This window comes from Microchirus variegatus (assembly GCF_963457635.1).
Source record: "Microchirus variegatus genome assembly, chromosome: 18".
Lineage (NCBI taxonomy): Eukaryota > Metazoa > Chordata > Actinopteri > Pleuronectiformes > Soleidae > Microchirus > Microchirus variegatus.
Window position 1 is genome coordinate 8770800 of NC_139819.1, and position 17607 is coordinate 8788406.

Below are 17607 nucleotides of genomic sequence, written 5' to 3' on the forward strand. Positions count from 1 at the left end.
CTTCCTCCATTTTTGAGAAGAATTGCAGGGAAAGTAAGCTGTTAAATATTTGAGTACACGAGGCAGAGAGCGCATCAACCCTCACATGTAAATGATCCCGATATTTAAATCTAGGCTTTACTTCACTCTGTCTCTCTCTTTACTTACAGACGTTTGCTCTTCAAAGTTTAAGGTGGAGGAGTGAAGAGGAAAACATGCGACTGCTGCAGCTACTTAAATGTGTGAATGTGTATATAAAGCGTGAGTGTGAGAAGGGCATGTGGCATACACATTAGGCTTTCTATCAACCATTGTATCATATTTACTTGTGGTTACCAAAGCTAAATGCTTACAGACACACAGCTGCTCTATTACTAGACGACTAAAATAGCATCGTCTTGTCAATACTGCCTCCATCACACCGACACAGACATTATGTACACAAGACGTGGTTGCTCTACGACAGCAAGGGACGCTCTGATTTCTCTAAAATGTCATGATATACATGCTCAAACATGTACTGTTGTATTTACATTTCATTACTAAAGGTACGTTCAGAATCAGCCGTTAATCACAGATTGTTCGACGCTGATTTTCTTCTTTGACGCGGTGCATTAAAACAAGTGGAGGCTCAGCTTCAATTGATCTCTATGAGACTCCACAGAATAGCTTTTTTTTTTGCTGATTGGATAAATGTGTCTCTGGGAGTCATTGGACAGGGGTGTCACAATTCCCCAAATCCTTCTGTTTACATTCTAGAAATAAACACACTATTATCGCCTTGGTGGTGTTGCTCAGCAAAGAGAAGAGTGGCCTGATTGTTGTACAAGAGGAAGTGAGAGAACAGCATCTGTCAAATAAACATCTGTGAAATAAACAAAGCCTGAGACAAACTGACCAGATTCACAACTTAACCACTGATGGCTGCTTCATCTCGTTTTAGAGAGTAGAACAGAGAGTGATATGGCACTTAATGGCTTTGACAATTGTGCCACTGTATTGACTAACAAAGAAAACCATTTTCACAATCATCCACACAATCTTTAGAGTGCTAGAAGAGCCACAAAACTGCAATAGAATGGTGCATGTTTGTCATTAGTATTTAAACCTTGTGACACCGGCAGTGTAATATACTTTAAAGTCAAGTGTGTGTGTTAAATGTGGTTGAAATTATATTCATTTGGCAGAAATTGAAGATAAAAATCATCACTTCTTATATTTATATCAAGAGCCAGGTCATCTCTACAGAGGCTGCAATGGACCAACATGGCTTGTTTTTTGTGCTTTACTAATGGATTATGTAGTAAAATTGTAGTAAATAATAATAATAATATGTAGTAAATTTAAGGCCAAGCATTGGTTTTTGCACTTTGCAACAGGTTTTATCAGATCAGAAGTGCAACATGGAGCACTATCGTTTACTTTAACACAGGCTTATTCTCATATCACGAGGCATTCAAGTGAGGCCATTTGGAGCGAACAATGTAAAGTGTGGAAATTCAATTTGATGGTGAAGGGTCACCATTTTGACAAGTGGATTAGATTCAGCGTATATCACAGAGTGTGCTCGACAAGCTGTAAGAACAGGATTTCCTGCGAGGATTCCGCATATCGCGCAGCTGCACAAGGAGAAATGTATCATTGCACAAGGAGCCTACTTTGTAGGACATGACTGACCAATACAAATAAGGTATGGTGTTTGCTATGATTTATCACTTAAAGGTCTCATATTATACGCCATTTCTCCAAGTTTAACTAGTTCCCTGGTGTCCTAATGAACATGTCTGTGACATGCTTTGGTCAAAATAACTTAAGGATGAAGCACCACAGCAGTTCAATCACCCTGCCAAAACAGCCCTGTTCAGAACGCTCTGTTTAGTAGTATCTCTTTAGGTCCACCTTAAAAAAAGTAAAATGAAACTTAAGGGACAGGAAATAACATCAGCCACAGAGGCTACTGGGACCTAACAGAAGTTAGCATTTGGAAAAGTGATCATTTGCAGGCACATTGCCGTCATTTATAACATGTATCCACTGGACAGATCCTCTGAGGCTGAAAGTTTGTGTAGGAGCCAAGAATAGAACTTTCCCTAGACTTCCGGTTTTCAGATACCCTTGCCCTTGCCAGCACTCTCGCGTGTTTTACAGACAAAGCGGTGCTCCGCGAGACAACAATTCTAGTGCATTTTGACGTCCCAGTGAGTGCAGAAGTCAACATCGCGTGTTTTATCTCCTGTACTTAGACCGAGGAGGACCACAAAAACATGAGTCAAGTCATCTTTTTTCACACTTTGCCGACTGATAGGGCCTCCAGAGTCCCAAATATAAGGATGCAAATTGCAAGTTAATTTTGCATAATATGTCCCATTTAAATGTATATTAGTGTTATTTATATAAGATCCATGTTAATTGTATACTCTTTTGATTAGTTCATTTTAGTGTTTAAGCTCAAATGATCTGGTCTCTTCAAAGGAAAGTGGCTGATTAATTCAAAAAGGAAATGTATAGCTCTTCATGTTTCAATCAATATTTTACTCAATATCACGTTAAACCACCTTATAAACCAAGTGTGCTAAAGTTTCTGAACATAGTGGTAAGTATAACTCAATAAAAGACTAAATAATATGTTAATAAACCTAGAGATGCCCAAATACAGTACATCAGCAGTGGGGAATTGAAAACACACACAGAAATACACAGAAGGCAGATACACACACAACTATAATTTACTCACACTGTCAGACACATCAGAGGAGTGAAGCCACAGGCTGTAAACCCACAAACAGCAGGAACTTAATTGAAGCAGGCAGGAACCAAAAAATGTCCTGAGTATCAAATGTGTTCCTCGTGCTACACAAACACACACACACAAACACACACCTGAGCCACAAGGTCTTCATTATTAAATAGATAGATGACTCAGTCACTCACACTCTTTCTCCATGGCCCTGTTGATCTCCCTCTGCCTTTGTTTCCTCCTCCTTTCATTATCAGCGAGACACATGTCTTCTCTGAGCCACAGTGCGTCGAGGGAGCCATACAACAGGGTCACAGTGAATATTCTCCAGATTCAGAATAGTAGAGGGCCTGACAGTCTAAAGGGAGAAAAGGTGCGGCAAAGAGACAGACAGCGAGTGATCAAGTGAGAAAGTTTGAGTAGTGGATTTTTTGGGCGGAAGACATGTGGGGGGGGGGGGAGGAGAAGATGCATCTTTCCAATCACTGACAGCAGCAGAAAAGTTGTCTGTGACAGTGGAGTCTGCCAGGGTGCATACAAATCACACAAGACGCAGAGTGTTCAGGGTTTGGCTAACGCTGTCACATCAGTCTGCATCCTCAGACAAGGATTTTCTTAAACAAATATGGAGGTGTAGCGACAGTCAGAGTAGGCAAACGTCCTTACAAATGTATTTCTGATGTGTCCGTCGCTGCACTACAATATTGACATTTTAGTTTTAGATTAAATGCAGCAGAATGGCCAGCTGCCAAGGACGGATTGGCATTTTTCCCCCTCCAAGACAAAAAAAACTATGATTAAGATTTGCTGTGTCCACTGCAACGTGCTAAAAGCCACTGGGAGTAATGAGGACACTTTTCACTGGCAGCTGTTTTGTTGACGACGTGCCATGCATGTACAACACAGCTGGTCTGAGGAGATTGCATGTTAACAAGTCACAAAACCAGAGCCACGAGAAGTAGCGAGTGCTTGAGAGTGCTGAGGCAACCCCAATCCCCCAAAGAGACTGAGGTATATTTGTGCTAAAATATTTATTTACAGTCAATTTATCAGTCTCTGCCCCAGCAGGTGAATTTTACACCAGTCATTCAATTGTGCAGTGTGCTGGAAATTGGGCGAATCTGCATCAGCAAAGGCAGACAATAAAAACGCAACCTTAAGTAATCAAACAGTTTACTGTGAATGACTATTCAGAAAATGATAATAATATGGTAACCAGATTCTGTGGTTCCCCTCGGGAGTAATATCCCAAAGAAATAACGACATAAACTGCAATTTAAACAAAAAAAAAAAACAATAATACAAGTATAAAGCTTTCATTTCCTAAAATTCTCCAAAGATTGTGTGCAAGATTGCCCATTAAAAAGAACAAAGGAGGTCTAGTTTGTTCAAAATTTAGCAACTTAAATGCACAACATGTAAATTCTGCCACTAGAGGATTTCTCTCTCTCTCTCTCAAAATAATAACAAAAGAAGAGTCTAATAGGGGAGCTTCTGCTCAATTCGAGATATGGAAGATTTCTACCCTTATTTAACAGCTTCAGAGTCATCGTGATGGTTAAACTACTTCTTGCAGGGAGATTGGGGGCCGTCTCCACAGTTTGTTCACAGAAAACAGCAAAAAACAGAAAATAGAAAAAAGCACACAGCTGTGCAAGATCAGGGCTGCAGAAATGGAATAATCCCACGAAACATGTATTGCTTCATGGCACTACACACACACACACTAGCAAGATACCAGCTATAAGATCAAGTTATTTTAGACACTCACATGAAAGAGTCAGTGAAAAAGAAGAACACCTTTGTCAGAGGAAGCGAGTAAGAGGAAATGGCTGCCTGACAGAGCGAGGGGCAACATGGACATGGCTCCACAGCTTGTGCTTCCGTTGCAAACAAATGCACATGGCTGGAAGAGGAGAGAGTCTCAACATTGGATGGAGGGATTGATCAGTGTTTAACCGTGGTGTCGTAAAAATATGTACTCAGGGTAAGTTAAGGGGAGCGCCGTAGAGAAAAAGGCAAAAAAAAACGACCATACAAAATCTCTTTGTATGTAACCCGTCCACCACACAACCATTCACTTTGACACCAATCAAATGACCCTCCATTGCTCCCTCACTCTCTCTTCATATTCTTGCAACTGTAGAGCTTTGATTAGACACATGCCTTTGTCACAACCACAACAGGTCCTTTACCCGTTTCAAAGTAAAAGCACTCTAGTGTTTCTGTTCCCATTCATTTTTATTGGGCTTTTAGTGTGAAATATTTATAGGAACTAGTGGATTCAGTTTCGTATTAAAGGGAAGAATTTTGATTATTTTAATGTTCATTATTTATGGCAACACTCAAAGACAAACCATATATAAAAACATAGAAGTGGTCCCATAGAAGTGATCCATTGTTGTCAATATAAATACAGATTTCTATATATTTAAAGGGTTTTGGTTGATGTACACTACTCAAAAGTGATTATATACAACATTAGTCTTGTTTTCTTGTAATTGTATATATTATTTGTTTAAACTCAGTGGTAAAATGGAGCATAATAACTGTGACACTGCTAATAAGCAGCAGATTTATTAACCATCATCAAGTAATTATTGGGTTGTTGTTTTTTTTGTTTGTTTCGGGAAAGTGGTTGTATAAGCACAAGTAGCATTTACTCTCATCATTTGGCAGCAAGTGAGCCTTCACTGGAGGGTAGACACATTTTAGGTCATTAGAAAAGATGGCAGGTCCATGTCCATACCAGAGCGACCTAAAATTACACTGCTGATTGCAGCCAGTGAAGTAGCCGAAGCAAACGGAGGGTGGTAGTGTGCAGTAAAGATTGCGTAGCACATGCATAGAAAGGACTTTTGTGGCCGTTTTTTTTTCACATTCTGGACACAAACTAGTATAAAGGCTTGTCAAAGCAAATGTACGTCCACATATAAATCACTATGCATCCAGTTCAAAGTCATCCTCCTCCTCCTCACCTTCAAAGCCCTCCATAACTAGGCCGCCCTCCTACCTCACAGAACTGCTCCACCCCTACACACCATCTCACAGTCTCTGGTCCTCAAACTCCTGCTAAAACTCACCTTTTCAACATTGTGTGTATCATATCTTATTAGTTATTGTGCTTTTAATGTAAAGTGACTTTGAGTTTATAAAAAACACTATATAAATACAACGTAATATTAGTATTATAAGCAGCAGTGGCTGGTTCAGTCTGCTGCATTAACAAAAAAAATAACAAAAAAAGGAAATAAAGCAGGACATCTCTGAAAAATTAAACATCTGGTGAGAGACTTGAGTTTGTTTCCTTGGTTATTATACGACTAAAACCCTTCTCTGTCGCTTTCACAACTAAATTGATTTGAAAGTCATTAGCTAGTCAAAGGGAGCCAAAATAAGCCTCGCAGTCACCACAATATATGAGGTAAAGTATGCAAAAGAGCAGCAGAAAAGATTTCTTGCTTATTTCGTACACATTTGGAGCGTTTTCACATGCATAAACCTGCAATGATATTTAGGTGAAAAGGTAGACCTACACCAGTGCAGGAGCTTGATGATGAAGACAAAAGTCCTGATTATTTTTACTCTGTTATATAACATTTTGGCTTGTAATATTAAGATGAGTGGGAAGCCAAACATAAAAGCACCTCATAGTCTATTTGCACAAGCCTGCATACTACTCAACTTGAATTTATTTTCAGCTGCTTCAGCCAAGCACAGAATACGCTGTTATATTCTATTAACTTCATCTTAACATGCAAACATTTCACTTCTCATAGTCATAAATTATAAGAGCGGAGCAAAGTGTGTGTGTGTGTGTGTGTGTGTGTGTGTGTGTGTGTGTGTGTGTGTGTGTGTGTGTGTGTGTGTGTGTGTGTGTGTGTGTGTGTGTGTGTGTGTGTGTGTGTGTGCTGCTATGCTACTGCACACAGTTCTGTGCACGCTAGTGTGTAGGGGGAGCTTAGTTGCATGATCTTGCCTAGAGCACAAACATTACCAGGACCACAGCAGCGAAGATGGAACAGGTATCCTGTTTTTGTGGTGGTGCTGGGTGAAGTTTTTATCTCACTACACTTTTCAGGCAGTGACAGCAATAGTGCATGAGAGGACCCCACCTATCGTTTTAAACTGTTCACATAGATTATATATTAGGCTACTTTCTCTCTACTTTGCTCTAAATTGGGCAATTAAGTTTGTCAAACTACTTATTTGTTGTCAAAGTTTGTTGACTGCATGTCCTCGTCTGCAGGGAATTGATTATGTACAACCTGACAAAAATCATAATTATCCAAATGAAGCAATGTCACACAGTGACGAGCTAAAATTTCACAAGCGAGCAACTGCTTCATCTCCATCTATTCACTAGCTTGATTTCCCTTGTTGAGAGTACCTGTTTGTTTGTTTCTCTTGACTTCCAGATCCATAATTTGGACAGTGGTGATCTTTCCTAAACTAGGGGAACTGTATAAAGACAGTGTTTTACTTTCTTTCTTTAAATTATCAAAAACTGGAATATCACATAAACATTACAATTCAGAATCCTTACCAATACATTTGAAATATACAAAAACACCTGCATAAAATGATATCAGACCAAGAAGTCCAAGAGCCTCAAAAAAAACATTTAAACACGGCAACAACATGTGGTGTATGACAAACACTTCTTCACAGTACGACCAACACAGAAAACCATTAAAAAAAGAAATTCAATGAAAATAACACTTCATTTGATTCATTTTCAAACATGTTGTTAAGACAGTTGCCAAGAAAACACTGGCCTGCATTAATACTGTGGCCTCAGGCTTGAACTGTTATAATGACACCATCTAGCCACAAACGCACAATCTACACACCCAAGTACAGATTCTGATCTAGCAGAAGCCATATGGCAGGTTTCTGGCCTGCATTATTGGCTTAAACGGGGGAAACAGTGTGTGTAGTGTCTGTTTGAATCTGAATGGAAGTGCGTGACGGCCGAAACGTAGGCGGCCTTTCCTCTCAGTTGGAACAACCCTGTCGATAATCATGCAGCAAATGAGCCTGCTGTCGCGGTCCCTTGTCTGAACTGCTGCAGCTGCAGAGCACCCCGCTCAGGCGCACGCATACACACACACACACACACACACACACACACACACACACACACACACACACACACACACACGGGAGATAAACACACACGACACAAACAGCTTGCAACACACACAATCTCTCTTTCTCTCCCTCTTCCACTGGCAGGATGCTGCACTGCAGTACATGTACCCCGAAAGAGTACTTGTGGTACAGGCAGACATGTTGGACAGACATCTCCAATGCTAAGTCATCATCATCCCTATTTTCCTGTTGTCTATAGAGAAAAACATTATTTCATTAGTTTCAACTAACGTCTTCTCGATGTGGTGTTTTGCTAGAGTACACTTATTAAATGGAAAGGCAAAAGAGCAGTGGGGAATAAATGATAGAAAAATTAAGCTCTACATTGTCCCCGTTTCCTGTTGCAAGCTAAAAATGGTCCTTTATGCTTAATATTTCGAGTCTCAGTGGAGGAGGGAAAAAGGCTGAGATGCAGAGTGGGCCGACTAAAGGAGTCAACAGTGGATTACAGTATCGTCAACATAATACCCTACCATCTGCTTTCTGTTACAGCCCGGGCTAAATGTGTCTTGTGTGTTGTGCATGTGGTAGTCCAGTAGCAAAAGAGCAGAAAGACAGTGAGTGGGCAACATGAGCACCGGAGAGTACGTTCACAGAAAACTATGCCAACTGTTACGCCAACTGCCGGGTTCAAGCACAGAAAAGCTCTTCTAAAAATGTCAGGCCAAATCTGTTTTGTGTTCCTCTGTATTTGGGAGGACAGCAGAGGAGCAGAGTGTCTCACAACGCCTCTGTGTTAAGAACCAGCCCCGTATTAGAGGAATTTTCTGGCTTCACACACACGGGGGATATGCGGGGAGAGTGCAGGGAGAAAGGCTACACTGCAGGCTGGTGTGCAGGGCCAACAAATGTGAATCACCATTAAGTGGATGATGCAAACGAGCACACAGAGCCGCTGAGGGTGATGGAGGACTGGGGAGGAAGCTACACTGCGGGTGAGCACTCCTGGGCAAGACATAAAGCCTCCAGCAATCACATTTTTGTGGATGCAGTTAAATCCTTTAATGTATTCTTATTGTAAGTTTGTCAAATCAAAAGCATATATTATGCAGTCGTGAATTATCCTGCCAAAATCAATAAAATATTTCTGTGCAAATGCTCGGGATCAACTCCTCCTAGTTCCAGGCACTACAGATCTGTTTCCAGCAGCATCACCTCCAGACTAGATTTATATTTCCACAAACTATAGTTGACAGTATTTTAAGATGGAAAGCCAATAACAAGCCATGTCATATCACTGCACTACTGACTCCACCTGGCTTCATGACATTATTAGTAATCGGAGACATGCGTTTGCCAGAAATACATTTCAGACTAGTCCACTGTATTGTTCAAGGTATGAGTAAATTCAGGGCATGTTAAAAAGTACATAGTGTAACTTTATTGGCAGAGAGTAAACTTGGAAGCAACAAGTGAATGTCCCCTTTGTGGGATAAATAATTATCTCAAGCAGAAGCTTCCTACACAAGCAAAGATGAATGAGATCTATTATGATATGCACATGCCACTGTAGTTCCCTGACACACTTCTAAAAGGATGTGGTGAGCAGAGGAATCCTCCTTTTGTTGCACTTTTCAGGACTAAAATTCTTACATACTGGAAGTTTAAATTAACTCACTTTTCAGCAGAGGAAACGTCCGTTAATGCACACAGTTGAAAGCAAAGTGATGGGGGGGGTTAGTTACTGTCCTCACTTGTTTTATCTTTAAGGATGTTCCTTATCCTGTGTCTTTAAATGCACTGAAGGAGTCGGTGTGTATTGTGAGTGTTTATGTATTGTTTTATGTCACACACTTTTGTTTCATGTACGAATGTGCATTCTGAAGTGATAATAAATTGATTCTGAATCTTCCTTTGGGTGCAAATGTAATATCTAGAATCAAGAGGAATAGTTTACTTTGCCACCACAGCCAACTCTTGCATCATCTAGCCAGCAGTGGTGTCATTGTTGTTCAGCAATTTGTACCGAGTGAAAAACACAGTGTGAGGCCTGCTGAGCGTTATATAGCACCAGTGCAAAATGCAGGACTACAAAGAAAGCCATTGTCCAACCTAGTTCCTGCTAAGCTGCAGGTGGTAAATTGGAGGCTTGTTATTAGCTTTATTTAGCTTGTTACTCTCACAATTATTGCAGTTCAGCTTGTGACAACAGCTCTTAGCTTCTCACTAGCTCGGTACGTCGTGCGGGTGGAAGCGATCAGCACCATGGACAGCGCTTGCTGAGAGTGCCAAGAAGTGAAAACAATGCACCAGCCAGAGCAGAGGAGCTGTTCAGTGTCACGTAGTGCTGAAATGAACACTGACTGTGACAAAAAGGCATCTTTTGTGCAGAAACGTCACAACAGCACTCCCACTTGTGATCAGATAGATAATCTGCACGAACAACATCAAAGGACGACTTTATGCAGAGAACAACCTTATTTTTGCCATAAATACAATGGGTCATAAACACAGCACCCAACAATGAATTATGCAAATGAGACTTGAAAAGGTAACATGTCACACAAGGCACGGCCGCCCACCACCGTAATCTAATATAATATAAAAATGGTGTTTGGTTTATTTCAGCTACAATGGCTGAACACGCTGTGACAAAACATTTCACTGTTCAGTTGTCTCAATATTTCCCTTGGTTGCAAGTAGCCAGTGTTAGTGTCACATTCACTCACAAATGTTATATATCTGCTCCTGGTCTCCCTTTCCCTTTCTGTCCCCCTAGTGTTCCTTTCACCCCAACCGGTCGAGGCAGATGCTGCACATTTGAGTCTGGTCAGAGATTTCTTCCTATTAAAAGGATTTTTTTCTCTCCACTGATACCTAGTGTCGAGTGAATTATTGGGTTTCTTCTCTCAATAAGGTTGTAATGGTTTCTGCCTTAACAAGTACAGTGCCTTGAGATAATGCGTGTTGTGATTTGGCGGAATACAAATTAAATTGAATTGAATTGAATTGAATTGAATTGAATCCAAAAGAAAGCAGCTTTATGCACGTCCTTCTCCAGCTGTGCATTAATGGTGCCGTGGATTTTCCACTGTTCATACACTACACAGGCTCCAACATGTAACTCAGAGAACTGGTGGAGTTAAATTTTCATTGACAGGTGACCAAAATGTGGAACACAAACTTCCTAGCACAGCATAAATTATACATCTCAGGCCCATGGACCCCCACCTGCTGCTCTGCCTACAGTAACGCCATTGTCACAGGCACAAATTTCCACTAGAATAAGCTGTTTTTGGTGTTTACTGATTAATTTTGTTTATTCAGACAGGCTACCCTGCGGTGTAAGAGTGAATGGGTATCATACCAGAATACCTCGGTGACTGAAAAAAATTTTTTTGGACATTTCTGTGCTTCCACTGCTTGAACAACTTATTAATAGGTATTAAGATATTTAGCAGAGTCGATCTATCTTGTAATTTCTTGGACACCACCACATTGGAACTGAAATAAAAGGGAAACAGCTTCAGTAATCACCTTTATATCTTAATATTCAGACCTCAATTTAGCTAAGTTATTATGCCAGGCACATAAGTGAGATGTTGGCTCAGTGCCGCTCGGTTATTTGTCTCGCTTGATCGATTCGCTAGATTGAGTCAATAGATTGATTGACTGATTTGGGTTGGACTGCAAAAACAGCCGAGACAACTCCTGTGGTCTGCAATCACGTCCCAGTCTAACACACATGTTGTGTTTTGTTTTTGTTTTTAAGAAAAGGAAAAGAAAAGGCAAAAATCATCTTGCAAGAATCATGTTCAAATCTTGAAACTCAGCCAAGAGCAAACAGAGAAAAGTCAGAGGATCACTTCCTATCATACAAGACAAAATGTGTCTTCTTCCCATGGAATTCTGTTTTCTCATAATATTTTACATGTCAATTTTTAATCTTTAACAATGTCTTTCAGTGTACAGAAGGTGCAAAGGAATGTGCAGTTTTATACACTGTTGGGTTACAGTAACAAAGTTTAAACTTGTCACACATTCCATTAAAACAGGACGGTCCAAAGGCAGATTGCCTAAAATGTTATTAACTACTCGCACCAAGAGATTTTTCAGCAGTATACCACTATCATTTGTAGTTCCACTACATTAAACACACAACTTTTACCAGCGTTGTCGAATGCCACTAAATCTGCTCAGGATTCTCTCAACAACTGCAACATGTACAGCCTCAGTCAAAAGACTCCGCTCCAAGAGCGTATACATTTTGCTGTTTGTACTTTAAATTGTACAAGGGGAAATATCAACACCTACATTAGCCTGTCCTGAGTCTCTTATGTTGGGGCCATAAATCAGAAATACACCTGGCAGACAGTGTGTGTTTCTTTGAAAGGAGAGTTTTGCAGCAACACACAAAAAGTGTGTGTGTGTGTGTGTGTGTGTGTGTGTGTGTGTGTGTGTGTGCGTGTGTGCGAGCGCGCCTTTCACCACAAAGTGAAGAATTCAAATGATTGTTGGACATAGATTACATTATCAGGGTTTTGTTTGGACTGTTCAGAGGACAATAGAGTGATCTCCTCAGAGAGAGAGAGAGAACAGCATGCAGGCACACACACACACACATTGCATCGATGATGCAGTGTCACAGTGACAAATGTAGTGTCAAACTTAAATTCAGCAAGGGTAGAGATTAAAGGAGGGAATATATATGAGCCATTTCTCACACACACTATGCAGCATTCTTACTGAGGACATGATGCATTCCCTACACCAGCGGTCTCAAACTTGCGGGCCACACGCCGCCCTCCAATCAATTCAACCAAGTCATGAGTCATTACTGGTTGGGGGTTTTTGATTGATTTGATTATGTATATTGGAGATTTTCAAAATAAAACGTTTTTTTGTTTTGTTGTATACGTATGTATATGCACATAATTATATGCACATATGTATATACATACATACATACATATACACACACATATATATATATATATACACACACACACGTATATATACGTACACATATACATATACACACACATACATGTATGTGTGTATATATATAGTGAATTAAATATTGTTGCATATTTAAAAATACATAAATAAAAAAATATCATGATGGCATATTTTTCTATAATGTTAAGCTCATTATTGCCCCTACTGAACAGTTGTTTGTCCCCAAAAATGTGGGCTTTTTTTTCACTTGACCGGCCCCTTACTGGCCAGACTCGACGCTCAGTGGCTCCCAGGTCATTTGAGTTTGAGACCTCACCTCACCTCAACCCTAAAACCCTAATCCTCAAAATGCCCTTTGAAGTTATATTTGCCAAAATGACCTCATGAATACAGGTTTAAATCTATATTTGTCCTCAGTCTAATAGACAGACACACACACACACTCAGCCTTTTCTCCCAGGCTTGCAGGCATAAGGGAATCGTGCCTGTCACAGCACACTAAACCAACAGCCGGAAGCGACAGTCTGACTGAGTGGTCTGGCATCGCTTCAAAAACCTATTGATTGTCTAGAAGTCAAGTTGTAGTGAGAAAAGTACAAGACTTGACTAGTTAACCTCTTACACTGCTGCTGCTGCTCCACTCATGCCACTGCTGTCTCCTTTCAACATTTCTGATTTACAAAGTGGAGAGACCCGTTCACAAAAACCTAAGCCTGTTTGGCAACTGTGATTACAATTAAGGCTCTGGTGACTCCTTTTCTTGTTCTCCCTCAAATAGTAATATCATGTTATCCTAACAGAGAGTCTTGGTAGAAGACAAAAAAATAAAAATAATGTGGAGAAATTTCATAAAATTATTTTCAGACCATTGGACAGTAGTGTGTGGGACAAACAAAGACCACAAAAGACTTAAGAATCGTCTCGTTTTGACAGTAAATCAATATTGATGACATCAATATGTACATTACTGCATCACTCATGCAGAAAAAAAAACAAATGCATGTAATCAAATACATGACTTACTCCAAACTCCTTAATAATATGCATTAAATATGCAAATTAAGTTACTTATTGTGCTTAAGGCAAGGATGGAACAATTTCCATGACAGCAGAAATGTTACATATAATATACAAGGTCATGGTGTGAGACTGATCATTTCCTAATAACTGTGTTACTGGTGTTTAGTGAAGTGTTGTTATTTTTACACACATTAATGAAAAGCAGTCATCACTGACATTAATTACCAAATTAGCTTTTTTTTCCCTCTCCTGCACTGTTAAACAAAATACATGCAGGTAATATGAGACACAGAATCAGTAGATGTTGGTCCTCCTCGTTTACTGTATGTGTGAGTGTTAATTATCTGTAATTGTTTGCCATATTTGGAAGAAAGAAATTAAATAAAAGTCACACAGGGGGTCATTCACCACATAAATAACGAGTGTTTGTGTGTTTACCTGCTGTCTGAAGAACATGGTGTCCACTTTAATGTCGCCCCCAGTAGAGAAGAGTCCTGTCCCAAACCTTAACTCGCTGTTGCTGTAAAAATAAATAAAATAAAAAAATAAAATAAAACAGTCAAATATTCCATGTAAAACATATTTAGTATCTCCGTTGTTTGGTTTTGTAACTTCTGTATAGTTTACGTTTCACGGGACAACAACAGCTGTAGCTCCACTTCACCTCCTGGACACGTTAATTAGGTGCAGCTGGCTAACACCTGGGCTCCAAGACTGCGCAGGAGGTTGCCGGAAGTGGGTAGCTGAGGATGCTGCAGCGCCCCCTACTGACAAGGGGTGGAACACACGGCTTGTAAACAGTTGGGTTATGTTTCTCCCTTTTTTTAAATCAGAAATGGGAGAGGTGGTGGATTTATAACCGTGAATGATATCTTGCTAGAGCAATAATATATTAAAACATGTTTAAAGTGTTTAGAGCTTCACAAAATAACACATTTGAAGTTAGTAATGTAAAATAACAGTGGATTTACACAACCTAAAATCCTGTGTGCCGTGATTTAAAAATGTTGATTTTCTCTATGGAGTGAGATGTTTCAAGCTTGAAAAGGCTGTCAAACTGTTTTTCCAGTTGATGAGGGCATTATTAAGACATTGTAGGGTTAATCAGGTGTAGCTTTTATGTATAAAGTATTTTTAATTTTTGTTAATGTCCTTTAAGTAAAGGCTAGTGTGAAAAAATATGATATATGGCAACTTCTAAGCCTCCACTTGATTCCAACCCACAGTAGGACAACAGCTCATTCAATGCCTAATTCAATGTGAAAGAGTTTAAATAACATTGTTTTCCACATTGAGAGAGCAAGGTTATTTTATTTTATTTTATTTTTCTTAATCACAAAATACTAACAAACACATTAAGGCAATGCCTGACCTTCAGCTCGAAACATCAAAAAATGAAAGAAAATGTACCTGTGTGACTATATTTAGAACACATTTATATGAGAAACACAATCCCTTTTTTTTTTTTTTACATTAAATGAACATGAAAACAAGACACTCTGTTCTTCAATATACATCATTCACTTTTCTAACGTGGCCACAGGCATCTTGAACTACATAGCAAAGAACAAAATAATCAACTAATTTTACTTTATCTTGTCTCTTACTTGATCTCTTCATAATCAAAGCGTTGGGAAATAGTGACCTATACTGTTGTATCCATTACTGTGAGTCAGTGTGTGTGTGTGTGTGTGTGTGTGTGTGTGTGTGTGTGTGTGTGTGTGTGTGTGTGTGTGTGTGTGTGTGTGTGTGTGTGTCCAGCAGTCATAACATCCCCAACACTAATTGAAAGATTCCACAACTGCACAGGTGCGCCCTCAGGGATAAACAGTCTCCATCCTCTGCACTAACATTCACACACACAGACATTTCTTTTCTAAACACTCCCCTGCTTTATGGCCACTGCCAAATAAATAAATAAATAAAAAAACCTCACTCAAATGCTATAGTTTATACGCGAGGATAATGTCAAATGAGGTATAATTGCCCGTCTGCACCAGATGCCGCCTTTGCGAGTCCACTCAAACGTCCCCAGGTGGGAGAAAATGTTTTCCATCAACTTTTCAAGTGATGGACCCCGAAGGTTCTTCATCCTGCATTTAACTGTAATCTTCTTTGTTTAGACAAATCTACGCAGCCTGAGAGAAGGAGCTGTGGTTCCAACATCACTGCAGTGCTTTTTTTGTGTGTGTGTGTGTGTGGAGGCAGAATCCATCTTTCAACTCGCCTTTAAAGTTATATTTTGTAATATTTCTAGTGCAATATTCGCAAAAATTGAATGCACTGTCCATACAAAGGACACCTGTGTTGTATAATGGCTGTATAATAATTGACATATATGTCTGTCTATCTTTTAGCAACATAACTCGAAAAGTCCCGCAAGCATTTGGACGAAATTTTCAGGAAATCAACACTCGCTGTTTGACCCAGACGCACCAGCAGGGTGTATTTTGTAGGCACTGGGCTGCCTTGGCGGAGGTCTGCGCTCTCCGAGTGCTTTTCTAGTTGTTATATGATTTTCCTGGCTTTAGAAAAGGTCATTTATAATTTTAAAAAAGCATGGGCCACTACTGCAAAGTTTCTACAGGAGCCTACGCGGACAAACACAAGGAATGTCACGCTGGGAAAGCCAACTCCAGCCATGGAGAGGGAGGGTCTGCTGAGAGAAGTTAAATACGTTTTTGAGGATAGAGGTCATCGAAGAAAAGGAAAATATGGCAGACGCCGGAAGATAACAAGAGTAAATCACTGTTACTGAGTGGAGTCACTAGAAACTACATACTTCCTCTTTAAAGGTGCCATATGTAAGCATGTGGACAAAAACGGTTACTACATTCAAATTCAAAATACCAAGGTCTTTTAGGTTTCGTTTTCTCCACCATTGTAGCCCAGACGTAACTGGCAAATATCTTGTCTGTACTGTTGTTGTTGGTGAGTTCAGTTTGTTATATGAACATTATTCCTGAGTCTCTGTGACATATTAGGAGGATTTTACGGCCAGTTGATTTAGATTTATTACATAATGCACCTGTAAGTGTCAGTGTAAGTGATGAAAAGGCTGACATCCCAAACTGAAGATTAAAGAACAAAGTCCACGCCACGTTTTCATGGATTGTATTTATTTGAATTAAATATTGACAATAAGCAGACAGTGGACAGAATTTGATGAAACATTTCTCATGGGAACAAAGAACTGTGCGAGAGTGACAGAAACCGAAGACAAAACATCATCATGGGAGTGACACACACACTGAAAGACCATTACTAAGCCATTATTGATTATCCTGGATGATTTAATGAGCTCACATGGTCAGAGCCCCGACACGAGGAGTCGCCCCCGATAGATAAGAGATATAATAATAGAAAATAGATTATCATCCTTTTAAGATCCACTTTTTTATGGCACAATTCGGCAAAAGATTGGAAGGTCGTGTCTCACAGAACTCATAGTGCAAAGCCTGGATTTTGAGGGGGGTGAGGTCAACTTATCTTTACGTGTGAAATTTGACACAGGGGTTATTCTGATTCATTTACTCCTATATAAAGCCTGATATGTTTTTGAGAACAGCTCAGACCTCTGACTGCATTTGACATTAGTCAATAAAAACGTAAAATCTTATTTGTTATCTCTTCAGTGCTAACAAGCAACATATGTACATGATTCGGTGTTTTAATAATTTATGTACAACTATACAAGCATATTTTTTTTTACAAGAAATTAAAAAGAAATCATATACACAGTAAAAAAAGAAAGAAAAGTATAACATGATATTAATTCCGTTGCCATAATTATTATTGTTGTCACTTGTGCCAAGACG